Source organism: Rutidosis leptorrhynchoides, chromosome 5 (genome assembly GCF_046630445.1).
Source record: "Rutidosis leptorrhynchoides isolate AG116_Rl617_1_P2 chromosome 5, CSIRO_AGI_Rlap_v1, whole genome shotgun sequence".
Classification (NCBI taxonomy): Eukaryota; Viridiplantae; Streptophyta; class Magnoliopsida; order Asterales; family Asteraceae; genus Rutidosis; species Rutidosis leptorrhynchoides.
Genome location: NC_092337.1, coordinates 85,789,302 through 85,809,054, shown reverse-complemented (window position 1 = coordinate 85,809,054; position 19,753 = coordinate 85,789,302). Strand labels below are relative to the sequence as shown.

General features: G+C 35.2%; 1 protein-coding gene across 1 annotated transcript in view; it reads right to left on the bottom strand.

Moving 5' to 3' along the window:
- Positions 1-19,753, bottom strand: part of LOC139848429 (probable CCR4-associated factor 1 homolog 7) — a 43,949-nt gene that overhangs the window by 780 nt on the left and 23,416 nt on the right. The window lies entirely within an intron of this gene.

The window sequence follows — 19,753 nt, the reverse complement described above, 5'->3', positions numbered from 1 at the left end:
ATATATTTAGATTTGTAAGTATATGTACACACATAAAAAAAAACTTACTTAATTTATTAAACCATTAACTAATGATTAATAAATTAATTTCCGATTAGAAGGTATATCAAACAATTTACGATTGGCCTTTGTGTGTGACCGAATAGGATAAATGGACTTTTATTATTTAATGTCATGGGCATATCTTCGGAATATATGTACCACGGTCAAACCACGATCGAACCATAGCCAACCCGAGAACATATTTCTAACAGACTCCCACTTGCACTGACATTAATAATATTGGCCTGTCTTAAAAGACACACCTTGTGTAACAACTAGTCTGCTACATTACACTCCTATATTTTGATTTATATCAGTCATCCTTTTGTTCAAGATATCTATATGAACGTGTGACATGGTTAAGTGTCAATTATCATCATTCAAGATTATGTTTCCCGATAGAGATTTGTGGTGATCAAATAGACTGCTATTGCATCAATTCAGTCGTAGCATGGCCATGCATTTAATGCAGCACAAATCAACGAGGGGCCCCAGAGATATCGCTTCAACTTGCTATGAGAAGAAGGAACAAATTGCTTCAACTGTATAGACATCCACCACATCCCATATTGTACCTGATCTGCACCCTTATGACTGGCATTTACGCACAACGTTAAATACAGGTTAAAGTAGAATATAGTTTGTGTCAGGATTCCTCATACATATCCACTCTAGGATAAATGATATTGCCATCTTAGAGCTTACTTGTGACTTAAAACCATGAAGTAGCATCTAAGTGTGGTCATTCCAGAACCTTGAATCAACTATCAAGTTCCTCATGAATGTAGTTTCATATAAGCCTACATTACTACACTTCATAGCAGCCTTAATTCAATTCTCTCTTCCTTAGAGAATGACCGACTGTGGAAGTTTATGAAATAGTATTCATTGGAAGTTAAAACATGCAAAATGAAACATGGCAATATACAATGAAATGATCGCATCGTGAGTATAATATAATCTCAATATATTAATCATCAGATCAATTGCAACATATATTATTGCCCAATGTTTAAAGTTTCAAACTTAACATAATAAATACAATCAAACTTTATCATCAATGACACGAATGCCAATAGACATGCTATGAGCATCATGCTTAGTCTGTGGCAAAGGCTTGGTGAAAGGATCAGCCAAGTTCTTAGTCGTGTCTACTCTACTTAATAATATGTCATTTTCTGCTATAAGTTGACGGATGTAATGGTACTTTCTGAGTATATGCCGTGTGCACTTTTGTGACCTCGGTTCTTGAGCCAAGACAACTGCACTCACATTGTCGCAGAAAATTTCAATAGGATAATGGATTGTAGGAACCACTCCTAGATCCCCGATGAATTTCTTTATCCACATGGCCTCTTTAGCAGCTTCATTTACCGCTATATACTCGGCTTCTGTCGTAGAATCAGCAATAGTACTTTGCTTGCCACTTCTCCATGTGACGGCTCCACCGTTCAACATAAATACAAATCCTGATTGTGAAGAGCAATCATCTCTATCTGATTGGAAACTAGCATCTGAGTATCTTTGACGCTCAGCTCGTCATTCCCACCATAGACTAAGAACATCTCTTTGGTCCTCCTAAGATACTTTAGAATGTTCTTGACTACTATCCAATGAGCTTCACCAGGATTGGCCTGATAACGACTAGTCATGCTTAGTGCATACGACACGTCAGGCCTAGTGCATATCATCGCATACATGATCGATCCTATAGCTGAAGCATATGGAGCACGACTCATGGTAGCTGACTCCAAGTCAGAATTAGGACATTGAGACTTGCTTAATATCATTCCAGGATTCATAGGAACGCACCCTTTCTTAGAGTTATGCATACCAAATTTCTTCAGTATCTTATCTATATATGCACTTTGGTTTAGCCCAATTAATCTCCTTGACCTATCTCGATAGATCTTTATTCCCAAAATATGCATCTCCTATGTCTTTCATGGAGAAACATTTCCCTAGCCAAGCTTTGACATCTTTCAGTGTCGGGATATCGTTTCCCATGAGTAATATGTCATCGACATATAGTACAAGGAAGACTACAACACTCCCACTAGATCTAACATAGACACATGGCTCATCTTCACCTCTAATAAAACCAAATTCTTTGATCTTCTCATTAAAGCAAAGATTCCAGGTACGAGAAGCTTGTTTAAGTCCATAAATGGACCTTTGAAGCTTGCACACACTATTAGGATACTTAGGATGTACATAACCCTCAGGTTGTGTCATAAACACATCCTCTGTTAGTTTACCATTAAGGAAAGTTGTTTTTACATCCATTTGCCATATCTCATAGTCATAAAATGCAGCTATGGCAAGAAGTATTCTAATGGATTTCAACATAGCTACTGGTGAAAAAGTTTCATCATAGTCTACACCATATTGTTGTGTGTAACCCTTAGCCACCAGTCTGGCTTTGAATGTGTGTACATTTCCATCCATATCGGTCTTCTTCTTGAAGACCCACTTACAACCAATAGTTTTAATACCTGGTATATGATCAATCAAGATCTAGAATTGATTATCATGCATGGATTGGATCTCGTTGTCCATAGCCTCCTTCCATTTGGCAGACTCGGGGCCTGTCATCGCTTCCTGATAGGTAATAGGTTCATCAGAATCTATATTTTTATCATCACCCTCAAATATGTGTAAACTATATTTCTTTGGTGTTCGACGCACTCTATCAGATCTACGTATGGGTGGTGGCTGTAGGTCAGTTTCTCTTTCAATTGCAGGCTCGTCGACCTCTTGAGGAGAATCGGTTCTAATATCGGTTTCCATGTCGGTTGATTCTTGAATTTCTTCAAGGTCAATTTTGCTCCCACTGGTTCCTTTCGATATGAGATCCTTTTCAAGGAAGACTCCCCTTCGAGACACAAAGACTTTGTTCTCAGTAGGGTTGTAAAACAAATATCCAAAAGAATCAGTCGGGTAACCAACAAATAAACACTTTTCAGATCTGGGTTCAAGTTTATCTTGAGCTTCACGACGAACGTAAGCCTCACAACCCCAGATTCTTATATATGAGAGAGACACAGTTTTACCATGCCATATCTCATAAGGTGTTTTGGAAACTTTCTTGGTTGGGATGAGGTTAAGGATCCTTGCGGCAGTTTGTAGGGTGTAACCCCAAAAACTGATTGGAAGCATTGTGCGGCTCATCATGGATCGAACCATATCAAGTAATGTTCGATTACTCCTTTCAGCCACACCATTATGTTGTGGTGTTCTAGGAGGAGCTAATTGTGAGATTATCCCACAACCCCGTAGATGATCACGAAATTCATCATTAAGATATTCACCACCTCTATCAGATTGGAGAATCTTAATTCTTTTGTTCAGTTGATTTTCTACTTCGTTTTGGTATGCCTTGAACACTCCAAAAGTTTCAGACTTTTTTTTATTAAATAAACATAGCCATATCTACTGAAGTCATCAGTAAATGTAACGAAGTATCGTTCCTTGTGTCTAGTAGGCGATCTGAACGGACCGCACACATCAGTGTGTACCAACTGTAGTGACCCAAACTTTTCCATGTTTATATATATTAATTGAGATTGATATTTACATGATTAAATGTTTCCAACATGTTAAGCAATCAAACTTGTTAAGACTTGATTAATTGAAATATGTTTCATATAGACAATTGACCACCCAAGTTGACCGGCGATTCACGAACGTTAAAACTTGTAAAAACGACATGACGATATATATATGGATATACATATGGTTAACATGAGATTATGATAAGTAAGTATCTCCATAAGTATATTAACAATGAGTTATATACATATAAACAAGACTACTAACTTAAGGATTTCGAAACGAGACATATATGTAACGATTATCGTTGTAATGACATTTAAATGTATATATATCATATTAAGATATATTAATATATCATAATATCATGATAATATAATAATTTAACATCTCATTAGATATAATAAACAATGGGTTAACAACATTAATTGAGATCGTTAACTTAAAGGTTTCAAAACAACACTTACATGTAACGACTAACGATGACTTAACGACTCAGTTAAAATGTATATACATGTAGTGTATTTAGATGTATTAAAATACTTTTGGAAGAATTCAAGACATATATCAAAACACTCATACTTAACGAAAATGGTTACAGTTACTTTTCCATTCTTTTCTTTCATCAAGAATTCTAGTCGTATTCTTACCCGTATTATACACAGCTTCAAAACGTACTTACTATGAGTATATACCAATAGGAACTAGCATGGGATTCCACTCTTGATTATGTCATGTATGACTAATCAATTTTAACTTCTACCATGAGCTAGTCAACTAACTAGAACTCCTTTTAACCCCACTCACCACTCACCAATTACCACTCATCATTCACTCCATTTCACTTCCAATTCTCTTTCTAATTCTCTCTCAACACACACACACACACTATTATGAACGTATTTTTCCAGTAATTAATCATCATCTTCATCAAAAATCACTTCAAGAATCAAGCTATAATCATCATAGGAAGAACACTTCAAGAACACTTCAAAAATCCCTTCAAGTTTACTAATTTACTTCCAAGCTTTCTAATCCATTTCAAGTAATCATCTAAGATCAAGAAAACTTTGTTATATACAGTAGGTTATCTTTCTTATTCAAGGTAATATTCATATTCAAACTTTGATTCAATTTCTATAACTATAAACTATCTTAATTCGAGTAAAAATCTTACTTGAACTTGTTTTTGTGTCATGATCCTACTTCAAGAACTTTTAAGCCATCCAAGATCCTTTGAAGCTAGATCATTTCTTGTCACTTCCAGTAGGTTTACCTACTAAACTTGAGGTAGTAATGATGTTCATAACATCATTCGATTCATATATATAAAACTATCTTATTCGAAGGTTTAAACTCGTAATCACTAGAACATAGTTTAGTTAATTCTAAACTTGTTCGCAAACAAAAGTTAATCCTTCTAACTTGACTTTTAAAATTAACTACACACATGTTCTATATCTATATGATATGCTAACTTAATGATTTAAAACCTGAAAACACGAAAAACACCGTAAAACCGGATTTACGCCGTCGTAGTAACACCGCGGGCTGTTTTGGGTTAGTTAATTAAAAACTATGATAAACTTTGATTTAAAAGTTGTTATTCTGAGAAAATAATTTTTATTATGAACATGAAACTATATCCAAAAATTATGGTTAAACTCAAAGTGGAAGTATGTTTTCTAAAATGGTCATCTAGACGTCGTTCTTACGACTGAAATGACTACCTTTACAAAAACGACTTGTAACTTATTTTTCCGACTATAAACCTATACTTTTCTGTTTATATTCATAAAATAGAGTTCAATATGAAACCATAGCAATTTGATTCACTCAAAACGGATTTAAAATGAAGAAGTTATGGGTAAAACAAGATTGGATAATTTTTCTCATTTTAGCTACGTGAAAATTGGTAACAAATCTATTCCAACTATAACTTAATCAACTTGTATTGTATATTATGTAATCTTGAGATACCATAGACATGTATACAATGTTTCGACCTATCATGTCGACACATCTATATATATTTCGGAACAACCATAGACACTCTATATGTGAATGTTGGAGTTAGCTATACAGGGTTGAGGTTGATTCCAAAATATATATAGTTTGAGTTGTGATCAATACTGAGATACGTATACACTGGGTCGTGAATTGATTCAAGATAATATTTATCGATTTATTTTTGTACATCTAACTGTGGACAACTAGTTGTAGGTTACTAACGAGGACAGCTGACTTAATAAACTTAAAACATCAAAATATATTAAAAGTGTTGTAAATATATTTTAAACATACTTTGATATATATGTATATATTGTTATAGGTTCGTGAATCAACCAGTTGCCAAGTCTTACTTCCCGACGAAGTAAAAATCTGTGAAAGTGAGTTATAGTCCCACTTTTAAAATCTAATATTTTTGGGATGAGAATACATGCAGGTTTTATAAATGATTTACAAAATAGACACAAGTACGTGAAACTACATTCTATGGTTGAATTATCGAAATCGAATATGCCCCTTTTTATTAAGTCTGGTAATCTAAGAATTAGGGAACAGACACCCTAATTGACGCGAATCCTAAAGATAGATCTATTGGGCCTAACAAACCCCATCCAAAGTACCGGATGCTTTAGTACTTCGAAATTTATATCATATCCGAAGGGTGTCCCGGAATGATGGGGATATTCTTAAATATATGCATCTTGTTAATGTCGGTTACCAGGTGTTCACCATATGAATGATTTTTATCTCTATGTATGGGATGTGTATTGAAATATGAAATCTTGTGGTCTATTGTTACGATTTGAGATATATAGGTTAAACCTATAACTCACCAACATTTTTGTTGACGTTTAAAGCATGTTTATTCTCAGGTGAATACTAAGAGCTTCCGCTGTTGCATACTAAAATAAGGACAAGATTTGGAGTCCATGTTTGTATGATATTGTGTAAAAACTGCATTCAAGAAACTGATTTCGATGTAACATATTTGTATTGTAAACCATTATGTAATGGTCGTGTGTAAACAGGATATTTTAGATTATCATTATTTGATAATCTACGTAAAGCTTTTTAAACCTTTATTTATGAAATAAAGGTTATGGTTTGTTTTAAAAATGAATGCAGTCTTTGAAAAACGTCTCATATAGAGGTCAAAACCTCGCAACGAAATCAATTAATATGGAAAGTTTTTAATCAATAAGAACGGGACATTTCAGTTGGTATCCGAGCATTGGTCTTAGAGAACCAGAAAATTTGCATTAGTGTGTCTTATCGAGTTTGTTAGGATGCATTAGTGAGTCTGGACTTCGACCGTGTTTTCTTTAAAAATGATTGCTTAACATTTTTGTTGGAAACTATATATTTTTAACATATGAATATTATGTGATATATTAATCTCTTAACGTGTTTGATATTATGTGATAGATGTCTATCTCTAGAACAAGTCCCATTGACTCACCTAATAATAATGAAGAGTCAAATATAAATTGGAATGATTCGTGGACTGATTCACAAGTTCCCGAAGAGGAACCGGAAGAAGAGTCGGAACCGGAAGAAGAATCGGAACCGGAAGAAGAAATAGAACCGGTGGGGGAAATAATAAAACGGTTAAGTAAAAGAAAATTCTCAACCAAGCGACCAAGGTTAATTATGGTCAATGGTGTTTCCGCCAAGGAAGCAAAATATTGGGAGGATTACCAATTCTCCGATGAATCGGATTCCGACGAGAATTCCGATGATGTTATAGAAATTACCCCAACTGAATTTAAAAAGGCAAAAGAAAATAATAAGGGAAAGGGCATAAAAATAGAGAAATCTAATTCCAACCCCGATGAACTTTATATGTATCGTCAACCCCCGAAGTCCTTAAGTTGTAACAATGACCCGGGAACCTCTAAACCACCAGGTTTTTCTAAACCAATGTGGACAACGATGGCTCGTATTAGGGGAACATCATATATCCCTAGAAACTTGGCAAAACGAACCAAAACCGAACAAGAAGAAACTAGCGAGTCGGAATAAGATAGTTGTATTCGTGTGGTGTAATATATGTAATATAGTGTGCTTATGCTTTATGATATATGTAAAAATTGCTTGTATTAATAAGTATTTTTTTTATGAATCTAACTCTTGTCTATTTTACAGTATAAAAACACAAAATGGATAGACAACCCAATATTTTAAGAGACCTGCCCGAAGACATGATTGATGAAATCTTGTCTAGAGTCGGTCAGAATTCTTCGGCACAACTATTTAAGGCGAGATCAGTTTGTAAGACATTCGAAGAACTTTCCAAGAATGCCTTGGTTTATAAAAGGCTTTCGTTCGAAAGATGGGGGATATCACATTGGGAAATCCATAAGTTACGATGTGTTTACTTTGACGCATATATTGCGGGGAACCCAAATGCTATTTTACGCAATGGGTTAAGAAATTATTTTGACTCAATATATCCGAATATTGGACTTCGTGATTTAGAAAAAGCGGCTAACATGCAACATAAAAAAACATGTTATGCTTACGGATTAGTAATGTTCGCTTCTCACCAAAGTGAGAACAAGAACATCGGGCTACAACTATTAAACAAAATGTTCCCACAAGTGACGGAGTCGGTAATTGGGGTAAGAAATGAGGTTTTTAGGTTATTACGAGATTGTTGGTCATTACGTAACCCTCGTCCCTTTGACGACGTTACAACACGCTGTCTTATCAACGGCCATAACGGTTATGTTCCACAAGACCAAGGATGGGAAGTAGTCCTAGTAAAACCAGAATGCATGACTTGTTTCTGGACGTATGAATTACGTGTCTTTATTGCCTTTGCTAAACGACTTGTGTACTAGCTAGAATTATCTTCACAACTATCTTGTATCAAAGTTATTGTGTGCTATATTTCATGCTTTATGTAAAATAAGCGGTATTGTAAGTTTGTAAAATATTGTATAAAAGTTTGAACGCGAAATATTATTACAATCAGTTTTTCATATAGAATTGTAGTAGTTGAATTGTATATTAGCTACTAAGTATGAACTTAACGGGTAGGTACTACCCGAATTTAAACTTATAAAACGCTAATATGAAGAAAAAGCTTTTATAAATGAGTTCATATTATGCTACAAAATACTATTAACTACTCTTAATATTCTGTATGATTAACTTGTTCCATTTAACTATTTTGAAGGAAATGGCACCGACTACTCGACACACCGTGAATATGAATGAAGAGGAATTCCGTACTTTTATAGCTTCAAACATAGCCGCAGTACAGGCTGTGCTACATACCAACAATAACCTTGGATCTGGCAGTACAGGAAATCGTGTAGGATGCACCTACAAAGAATTCACTGCCTGCAAACCTTTGGAATTTGATGGAACCGAAGGACCGATCGGATTGAAACGGTGGACCGGGAAGGTCGAATCGGTGTTTGCCATAAGTAAGTGTACTGAAGAGGACAAAGTGAAGTACGCTACGCATACCTTCATAGGTTCTGCGTTAACATGGTGGAATACCTATCTAGAGCAAGTGGGACAAGATGATGCGTACGCACTACCGTGGTCAGCATTCAAGCACTTGATGAACGAGAAGTACCGTCCCAGAACCGAGGTCAATAAGCTCAAGACAGAACTTAGAGGGTTACGAACCTAAGGATTTGATATTACCACATACGAAAGACGATTCACAGAATTGTGCCTATTGTGTCCGAGAGCATTCGAAGATGAGGAAGAGAAGATCGACGCGTTTGTGAAAGGATTACCGGAAAGAATCCAAGAAGATATAAGTTCACACGAGCCCGCCTCCATACAACAGGCATGTATAATGGCTCAGAAACTAGTGAACCAGATTGAAGAAAGAATTAAAGAACAGACTGCTGAAGAGGCCAATGTGAAGCAAGTCAAAAGAAAGTGGGAGGAAAACGGTGATAAGAATCACCAATACAACAACAACAGCAATTACAACAATAATCGCAACAATTATCCTAACAATCGCAACATCAATCGCAACTACAACAAACAGCCCAACAACAACAACAACAACAACAACAGCAGCAACTACAACAATCATCCCAACAACAATAATAACCGCAACAACAACAACAATCAGAAGCAGCTATGCCAAAGGTGTGAAAAATATCACTCGTGGTTCTGCACCAAATTTTGCAACAAGTGTAAAAGAAATGGTCATAGCGCGGCGAAGTGTGAGGTCTACGGACCAGGGGTTAATAGAACGAAAGGAACAAATGGTGTCGGAACGAGTAATGGAGGAGCAAGTAGTGTCGGAGCAAGTTATGCCAATGTAGTTTGTTATAAATGTGGAAAACCGGGCCACATTATTAGAAATTGCCCGAACCAGGAGAACACGAATGGACAAGGCCGCGGAAGAGTTTTCAATATTAATGCGGCAGAGGCACAGGAAGACCCGGAGCTTGTTACGGGTACGTTTCTTATTGACAATAAATCTGCTTACGTTTTATTTGATTCGGGTGCGGATAGAAGCTATATGAGTAGAGATTTTTGTGCTAAATTAAGTTGTCCATTGACGCCTTTGGATAGTAAATCTTTACTCGAATTAGCAAATGGTAAATTAATTTCAGCAGATAATATATGTCGGAATCGAGAAATTAAACTGGTTAGCGAAACATTTAAGATTGATTTGATACCAGTAGAGTTAGGGAGTTTTGATGTGATAATTGGTATGGACTGGTTGAAAGAAGTGAAAGCAGAGATCGTTTGTTACAAAAATGCAATTCGCATTATACGAGAAAAAGGAAAACCCTTAATGGTGTACGGAGAAAAGGGCAACACGAAGCTACATCTTATTAGTAATTTGAAGGCACAAAAACTAATAAGAAAAGGTTGCTATGCTGTTCTAGCACACGTCGAGAAAGTACAAACTGAAGAAAAGAGCATCAATGATGTTCCCATTGCAAAAGAATTTCCCGATGTATTTCCGAAAGAATTACCGGGATTACCCCCACATCGATCCGTTGAATTTCAAATAGATCTTGTACCAGGAGCTGCACCAATAGCTCGTGCTCCTTACAGACTCGCACCCAGCGAGATGAAAGAACTGCAAAGCCAATTACAAGAACTTTTAGAGCGTGGTTTCATTCCACCAAGCACATCACCGTGGGGAGCTCCTGTTTTGTTTGTCAAAAAGAAAGATGGTACATTCAGGTTATGTATCGACTACCGAGAGTTGAACAAACTTACCATCAAGAACCGCTACCCACTACCGAGAATCGACGACTTATTTGATCAACTACAAGGCTCGTCTGTTTATTCAAAGATTGACTTACGTTCCGGGTATCATCAAATGCGGGTGAAAGAAGATGATATTCCAAAGACTACTTTCAGAACACGTTACGGTCATTACAAGTTTATGGTCATGCCGTTTGGTTTAACTAATGCACCAGCTATGTTCATGGACCTTATGAACCGAGTATGTGGACCATACCTTGACAAGTTTATCATTGTTTTCATTGATGACATACGTATTTACTCAAAGAATGACCAAGAACACGGTGAACATTTGAGAAAGGTGTTAAAAGTATTGAGGAAGGAAGAATTGTACGCTAAGTTTTCAAAGTGTGCATTTTGGTTGGAAGAAGTTCAATTCCTCGGTCACATAGTGAACAAAGAAGGTATTAAGGTGGATCCGGCAAAGATAGAAACTGTTGAAAAGTGGGAAACCCCGAAAACTCCGAAACACATACGCCAGTTTTTAGGACTAGCTGGTTACTACAGAAGGTTCATCCAAGACTTTTCCAGAATAGCAAAACCCTTGACTGCATTAACGCATAAAGGGAAGAAATTTGAATGGAATGATGAACAAGAGAAAGCGTTTCAGTTATTGAAGAAAAAGCTAACTACGGCACCTATATTGTCATTGCCTGAAGGGAATGATGATTTTGTGATTTATTGTGACGCATCAAAGCAAAGTCTCGGTTGTGTATTAATGCAACGAATGAAGGTGATTGCTTATGCGTCTAGACAATTGAAGATTCACGAACAAAATTATACGACGCATGATTTGGAATTAGGCGCGGTTGTTTTTGCATTAAAGACTTGGAGGCACCACTTATATGGGGTCAAAAGTATTATATATACCGACCACAAAAATTTTCAACACATATTTAATCAGAAACAACTGAATATGAGGCAGCGTAGGTGGATTGAATTATTGAATGATTATGACTTTGAGATTCGTTACCACCCGGGGAAGGCAAATGTGGTAGCCGATGCCTTGAGCAGGAAGGACAGAGAACCCATTCGAGTAAAATCTATGAATATAATGATTCATAATAACCTTACTACTCAAATAAAGGAGACGCAACAAGGAGTTTTAAAAGAGGGAAATTTAAAGGATGAAATACCCAAAGGATCGGAGAAGCATCTTAATATTCGGGAAGACGGAACCCGGTATAGGGCTGAAAGGATTTGGGTACTGATGATGTAAGCGTGAGGGTACGAAATAGTATTATTTTTAATACAAAATACTACAAAATATGACACAAGTTTTATTAATTTACGGATGGGATATACCTAAACCTTGCTACAACACTATAGGCAGTGTACCTAATCGTAGAGTAGTGTAGTTTTTAGTAAGTCCGGTTCGTTCCACAGGGAGCTGGTGAAGTTAACGCTATATTATTAAGTTTATTTGTAAAAATATATATATAAATAAGTAGTAGTATTATTATAAAATGGGGGTTTTACCGTTTAATGACCGGTTTGTCGATTTTAAGCGTAAAAATAAATGACAAAAATTAAAGTGCGTAAAATAAATTGCGATAAATAAAATGACAGAAAATAAAATTGCGAGTAATAAAATGACAGTAAATAAAGATACGATGAGAAATATAATAAAAGAATTATGCTTATTTAAACTTCCGTAATCATGATGTTTGACGTGTTGATTTTAATTTATTACCATGGGTTAATTGTCCTTTGTCCTGGTTTATTTGATACGTCTATCTGGTTTTTGTCCATAATAGTCCATCGGTCATAAATATAAAGTGCGAGTATCCTCGTCAAATTACCCTTATACCCGAAGTCAAATATTCCAACTGATTAAGGATTTAAACTGTGACGCAGTTATCACTTCTGTCAACAATTACACCAGTTATCAATGTATGTAATCCACCCCTGTTTTAATTAGTTTATGAATATTAATTCATCCACTTGATCAGAATGAATAATCAATTACCCAACCCAATTGATTAATTAAATGATTATAACAGATTCCATATGAACGTCACTAAATAGGACAACCATAATCATTATTAATTATTAGGTTAATTAATTTGAAGATAGGTTCGACAGACTCCAATGAGTTGTCACTCAATTAGACAATACCCCCCATCTATTAATAGTCAATAATCCAATTTCCACAAGTGTCGGTCTTTTGCCCAAACCTTAATTATGGTCCAAAGTTCAATAACCCAATTTTAGTAATTAGCCCAACATCATGAGTACTTCATTTTAAATAAGCATAATAATAACTTAGCTACGAGACATTAATATAAAAAGGTTGAACATAACTTACAATGATTAAAAATAGCGTAGCGTTACACGGACAGAGTTCTGACTTAAAACCCGTAAATTATTTGTACCATAACTAATTTATCATTATTATTAAACTTTAAATTAAAATTTATATTATAAATATATATTACATATTTTCGTTTTACAGAGAAATAGAAAGAGAGATTGAATTATGGGTTTTGAAAAAGGTATCTCAAATACGAGCAACTGCATCGCCTTTTATAGGCAATTTGATTTGAAATTTTTCATTTATGACCCCTGAACTATGCTCAATTAACAACTTTTTAATATTTAATATTATTCTTAATATGAATTATTTAAATATTATATTTTATTCTTGTGCATAGTTGACTCGTAATTTTTACACCGTTGCGTCGAGCGCTGAAAGTTGGTTCATGCCTCGGTTCCGGATTTTCGAACGTCCTTGCGTACAATTTAATATCTTGTACTTTGCGTTTTGTAACTCGTACTCTTGTCATTTTTAGACGTTCTTCATCAATAATTTGAACCTTTTTGATTGTATCTTGTACTTTTGAGCTTTTTGGACCTTTGCGTCTTCAAATCTTCGTTTTCGCCTTTTGTCTTCGCACTTATTTAAAATAAACGAATATTACTCGAAAATGGAACAATTGCAACTAAAATCTTGTCTTTCTTGGGGGATAATGGTATGAAATATATGTTCCTTTTTAGCCTTATCAATATCCCCACACTTGAGCGTTGCTTGTCCTCAAGCAATACAGTCTTGAAATATAAACACACGAATCACTTCTTTATTCTTCACACTTTGTACATGAGTGATTATGATAGAGCGGTATAAACAATGATAGTAACGATATGGTTCAAAGGTGGGTGTGTCTTTTATAGTTGCCTCGGGTTTAGGTCAACGACACTGTAATCAAATAGCCGATTTACTTTCGGTTTCCAAAGCAAAGTGCACATTTGAAAGGCGGTTTACAGTCCCACATGACTATAAAATTTTAGATCCTTAAGGAAATTGGATCTTTATGAAAACATTTGATCTTTTGAAAATTCATGCTAGATTTTTCCCTAGACAAGTTTTCTGATTTGATCCATCATCGGTGTTGCAAAATATATTTGTGGATCAATATTTTGGCTAAAAAAATTTTAGGTTCGTGTAATCCACTGCTATCCCGGTATCGAATAGCACACATCCAGTTTACTTGTTCCGTATATTACCTTTCGGTAAACTACCGTCCGGTTGTAAAGGAAAGCGATGAACAAGAAACTGTTAAGGCAATGTCCCGTGACATGCATTTGATTATGGTCTTTTAACGTGTCGGATGCTAGAACTATCCTTGGTAGGAGCGATAGTAAAGATCATCCTATGATTTTTTGGTCTGGCACAAGGTCCTGTCTCCGACCATGGTATGCAACCACCGTTCTTACGGTTGACACCCGATTTGGTTCAGGTGACCTAATGAATTCCAGGTGAATTCCTAGGATTTTACGTTCAATGGTAATGAACGCATTGAAAATGGGTTTTCAGAAAACAAATCGGTTTGTATTTTTGATCAAAATATTTTCTCGTTCAAGCTCGAGTTTAGATATCATCGAATTCCATGAGTTTGAATTCTCAATCTTTAAGGTCAATCTCAAGGATTGAGTAATATCAGTCTTAAAAGCTGATTTTTAATCTTTTAAGGAGATTATCCTTTCTGGGGATCTGATTCATTAGTCTTATCAAGCTAATTTGCACGGTGCCTCCCCATTGTACGAGATAAATCCTTCTCATGGTTAGGATAAATCTGACCACTTGGCGACCCTATTTGATGCTGAGGTCCGTGGATTTCCTGCTGATTTTAGAGATGACTTTTCTAGATTTTTCGTCAACCTACAGCTGGTCTGGACGACAACTTCATGACCTAAATCAAGAAGCGCGTGTCTTTTTCGGAAGACTTTACTTCCTTTTAATGATGGAATTGATTCATCGTGTAGATCCATCTTTCTTTCAAATGTATTACAGTAAACCGGGTAAAACTGATTAGTATCGTCCAAAGCAAAAGTACCTGCAATAATCTTGTACAAAAATATGTGATATATGTTTTAAATTGAATAACTTGGTACGTTCTTCCCACACTTAGTTTCTTTCTTTGCCTTTTTATTTTCTTTTATTTCATTTTAAATGAATTCAAGCATTTTAGGGTGTTTCTCAATTTATGTCCTTTTCGAGGTAACGATAATTTCGGTATTATCACCTAGTTTTCACCGTTCATAAATATGTATAAACATGATTTTAAATTCATTTAGTTGACAATTTTTCAAATTTTCACAAAATTTGGCAAATAAACTAAGTGCAAACCCGAGAGAATTTATAACCCTTCCCCACACTTGAGATCATGCAATGCCCTCATTTGCATGAAATCAGACTATAATTATAAATTCATGAGGGTGATTAGTGTAGAAAAGTGATTAAAGATACCCAGTTTGTAAGCATATTATTTTACATCACATTTGATATTTTGCTTCTTGTCGTCAACATCAGTAGCTATTGCAGAACTTAATGTTAGTCTTTGAAAGTGCGTTGTTCTACTGTCATAACCCGTCCTTAACCATAAGAACGCGTTAGATAACGTATGATTTCATTGCGAGGTATTGACCTCTATATGAGACATTTTTGAAAGAAAACTGCATATATTATACATTACAAACCATAACCATTATTTTTGTTACAAGCTTAAGACAATAAAAAGAAGATTAACGTTTAGCGATAATCTTCGACTTACAAACTTTACAAATGATGACAACAACACGGTTTCTAGCATATTTTACAATACAACATCTCGGATATGCAGTTTTATTTTTGACACAAACATGCGTACGCAAGATCCTGGTTAGATCCAACATGATGCAGCGGAAGCTTTAGAAATCACCTGAGAATAAACATGTTTAAAAACGTCAACATAAAGTTGGTGAGATATAGGTTTAGTGCGCAGCAATATATATATATAGACCACAAGATTTCGTATATAAACATTTCAATAAAAATATTCTAAGTGGTTGAGCACTTGATAACCATACTTAACATTTTCACGTCGCATATTCCCTTTAATATGAAATCTTACTACACCGTACCAAGTGTAGTCACAAAACGAAGTACTGTGCAACCGTTGAATACTGGTCGTCCAGTCCGGTTGGGGTTGTCAGGCCCGATAGATCTATCAACAGGATTCGCGTTTACAATACCGCTGTAAATATTAGTTACCAAGCTACAGGGAAGTATGCCAGTGGTACAACTCAACGTAGAATATATTTTTCAGTTACTTGTGTCCATAACGTAAAACATAAAATACATGTATTCTCATCCCGAAATATTTAGAGTTTAAAAGGGACTATATACTCACTCTTGTCTTGATGATATATATATTTTGACTCGGTCTTCCGGTTGATATCACGAACCTATCCATATATAATATATCAATATGTTTTCATTTTTACACAAACGTTATAAATATATACTTGTTATACTTTTAATACTTTGAATAATTCCTTAGTCCGTAGTTAGCAGTCCGATGTTAGTAATTCAATTTTAATGGTTCATTTTTAGATGTTTAATATACCCGCAATGAAATAAATAAAACCCCCAACGAAATCAATAAAACCCCATCGTATATGTGTTGGTCGAGATTAATCTTGACCCATGGTACCGGTGTTGTCAAATGACGTGTTGCGTACATAAAGTACCGGTGTTGTCAAATGACGTGTTGCGTACAAACATGGGATCTTATGATTAATCTTCTCGTATTGTTTACGGGTGATCCTGAACCATATAAAATTGAATTATAAGTACATATATATAAAATATCATGTTATCTTAGAAATATGTGATTTATATCATTTTTTTCCAATTGATCCCGTAGTTGAAATGATCTAGGATAACCAATTTTGTTTCGGTCATAGTTTCTTCGTTACAAGTCCGTTTTCGTTGATTCAAATTGCCATCTTCTTGGATCGAGTTCTTCTTTAAGACTATGAACTGTAAATACCTTGGTTTGTATTCAAAATCATACGGCATAAGTGAAACATTAGTGAAACATATGAAGTTAAACATTTTTGTTACAACAAAATCATTTAATGACCATTTTTCTAAAAATACTTATACTTCGAAAAACCAAGTTTTACCTTGTTAAATCAACATATAAATAAGTTATGTTACATGTCTTGAAGTATTTTAAAAGTTAAATTAGAAGGATCTATTTAGTTTGCAAACAAGTTTGAAAACATTCAAACTATGTTCTTGTTGTTAAACTTTTGTACCACAAAATAAGATAGCTATATATATATGAATTAAATAAGGTTATGAACATAGATTCTACCTCAAGTTCCTTGGATAAGTTTGCTGTAAAAGAGGAGTAAGAAGCTAGAATCAAAAGGGTGATGGAAGTGGATGAAAGATTGGAAGTAAGTTGGTGTTCTTGGAGGGTTTTCTTGAAGTGTTTTTGTATGGTTTTCTTATGGTGTTTTAGTATGGTTTTTGAAGCTAGATCTTTATGGAACTTTGCTGGATTGTTATGGAGTTTAGAGAGTAAGAAAGAGTGTGTGTTTTTAGTTAAGAGATTGAAGTAAAAATGAATCAAAAATGATGATACATATATACTCCTAAAAATGTGATCTTTAAGGATAACATGACAAAATTCTAGTTTGTATTTTTGTAATTAGTCTTGCAATGATTCAAAAGTAATTACCTAGCTCTAAGGGCATGAATAATGGCTGGTTAGGTGGTGATTTTGATGTGTATTTACTATTAGTAAATACGTATAGAAGCTTGGTATGATACGAGTACAAATACTCTAGGTATACGTATGGAAATTTTGTGAAAAATGGAATGAGGATTCAAATATAGCTATCTTTTGTGAATACACTTATATGATTTTATGTATTTAAGTTCTTAAAAGTGATTAAATACATTACTTATACAATATATGTATAAACATTATAGTCTTAAGTATTTAAGTCAAATAACGTTACGTATTGTTATCGTTTTGAAAACTTAAGTTAGTAGTTTCAAAATACACATATAACTTGTTGTTATTAATACAAAATGAGATATTAAAACATTCATTAATCATGTTAAATATGTATATATACATATATATACACAAACGTATAGTTATCATATATTGTATAGTTCGTGATATCATCGGTCAAACTAGACGGTCAAACGTTGTGTAAAACTCTTTTCGGAAATATAAGTCTCGACAATTTGGATTGCTTATCATGTTGGCAAGGTTTAATTTATGTAAATATTAATCTTATAAGTATAGTATGATCGAAAAAGTGCGGGTCGTTACATTACCTCCCCGTTAAATAAATTTCGTCCCGAAATTTTAAAATTGTACCTATTTTGCGTCATCGAGAAACAAATGCGGATACTTTCGTTTCATCTGATCCTCTCGTTCCCAAGTAAACTCGGGACCTCTTCTAGCATTCCAACGAACCTTAACAATCGGTATATTGCTCTGTTTGAGCTGTTTAACTTCACGGTCCATGATTTCGATTGGTTCTTCGACGAATTGTAGTTTCTCGTCGACATGGATTTCTTCAAGAGGAATGGTGAGGTCTTCCTTTGCAAGACACTTCTTAAGGTTTGAGACGTGAAAGGTATTATGTATTCCGGCGAGTTGTTGCGGTAACTCGAGTCGATAAGCTACCGGTCCAATGCGTTCGATGATCTTAAACGGGCCTACGTATCTTGGGTTCAGTTTACCCCTTTTTCCGAAACGTATTACACCTTTCCATGGTGACACCTTTAGCATAACCATGTCCCCGACCTGAAACTCTAATGGTTTCCTTCGAACATCGGCGTAGCTCTTTTGGCGACTACGGGCTGTTTTCAATCTCTCCTTGATTTGCACTATCTTCTCAGTCGTTTCATGTATGATCTCAGGACCAGTTAATTGTCGATCTCCTACTTCATTCCAACAGATAGGAGATCTACACTTCCTTCCGTACAATGCTTCGAATGGCGCAGCTCCAATGCTCGCATGATAACTATTATTATACGAGAATTCTGCTAACGGTAGATATTTATCCCATCCGTTTCCAAAATCGATCACACATGCCCTGAGCATGTCTTCGAGAGTCTGAATCGTTCTTTCACTCTGTCCATCGGTTTGTGGATGATATGCGGTACTCATATCCAAACGAGTTCCTAGTGCCTCCTGTAGTGATTGCCAAAACTTTGAGGTAAATCTACTATCACGATCGGATATAATGGAAATAGGTATTCCATGCCTTGAAACAACTTCCTTTATATACAATCGTAATAGTTTCTCCATTCTATCTGTTTCCTTTATAGGCAAGAAATGTGCAGATTTGGTAAGACGATCAACAATTACCCAAATGGTGTCGTATCCCCAGGGAGTCTTTGGTAACTTCGTGATGAAATCCATGGTAATACCGTCCCATTTCCATTCTGGAATTTCTGGTTGTTGAAGTAACCCTGACGGCTTCTGGTGTTCTGCTTTGACTTTGGAACAAGTTAAACATTCCCCAACATATGTTGCAACGTCTGTCTTCAAATTAGGCCACCAATAATGCGTCTTAAGATCTTGGTACATCTTTCCAACTCCAGGATGTATCGAAT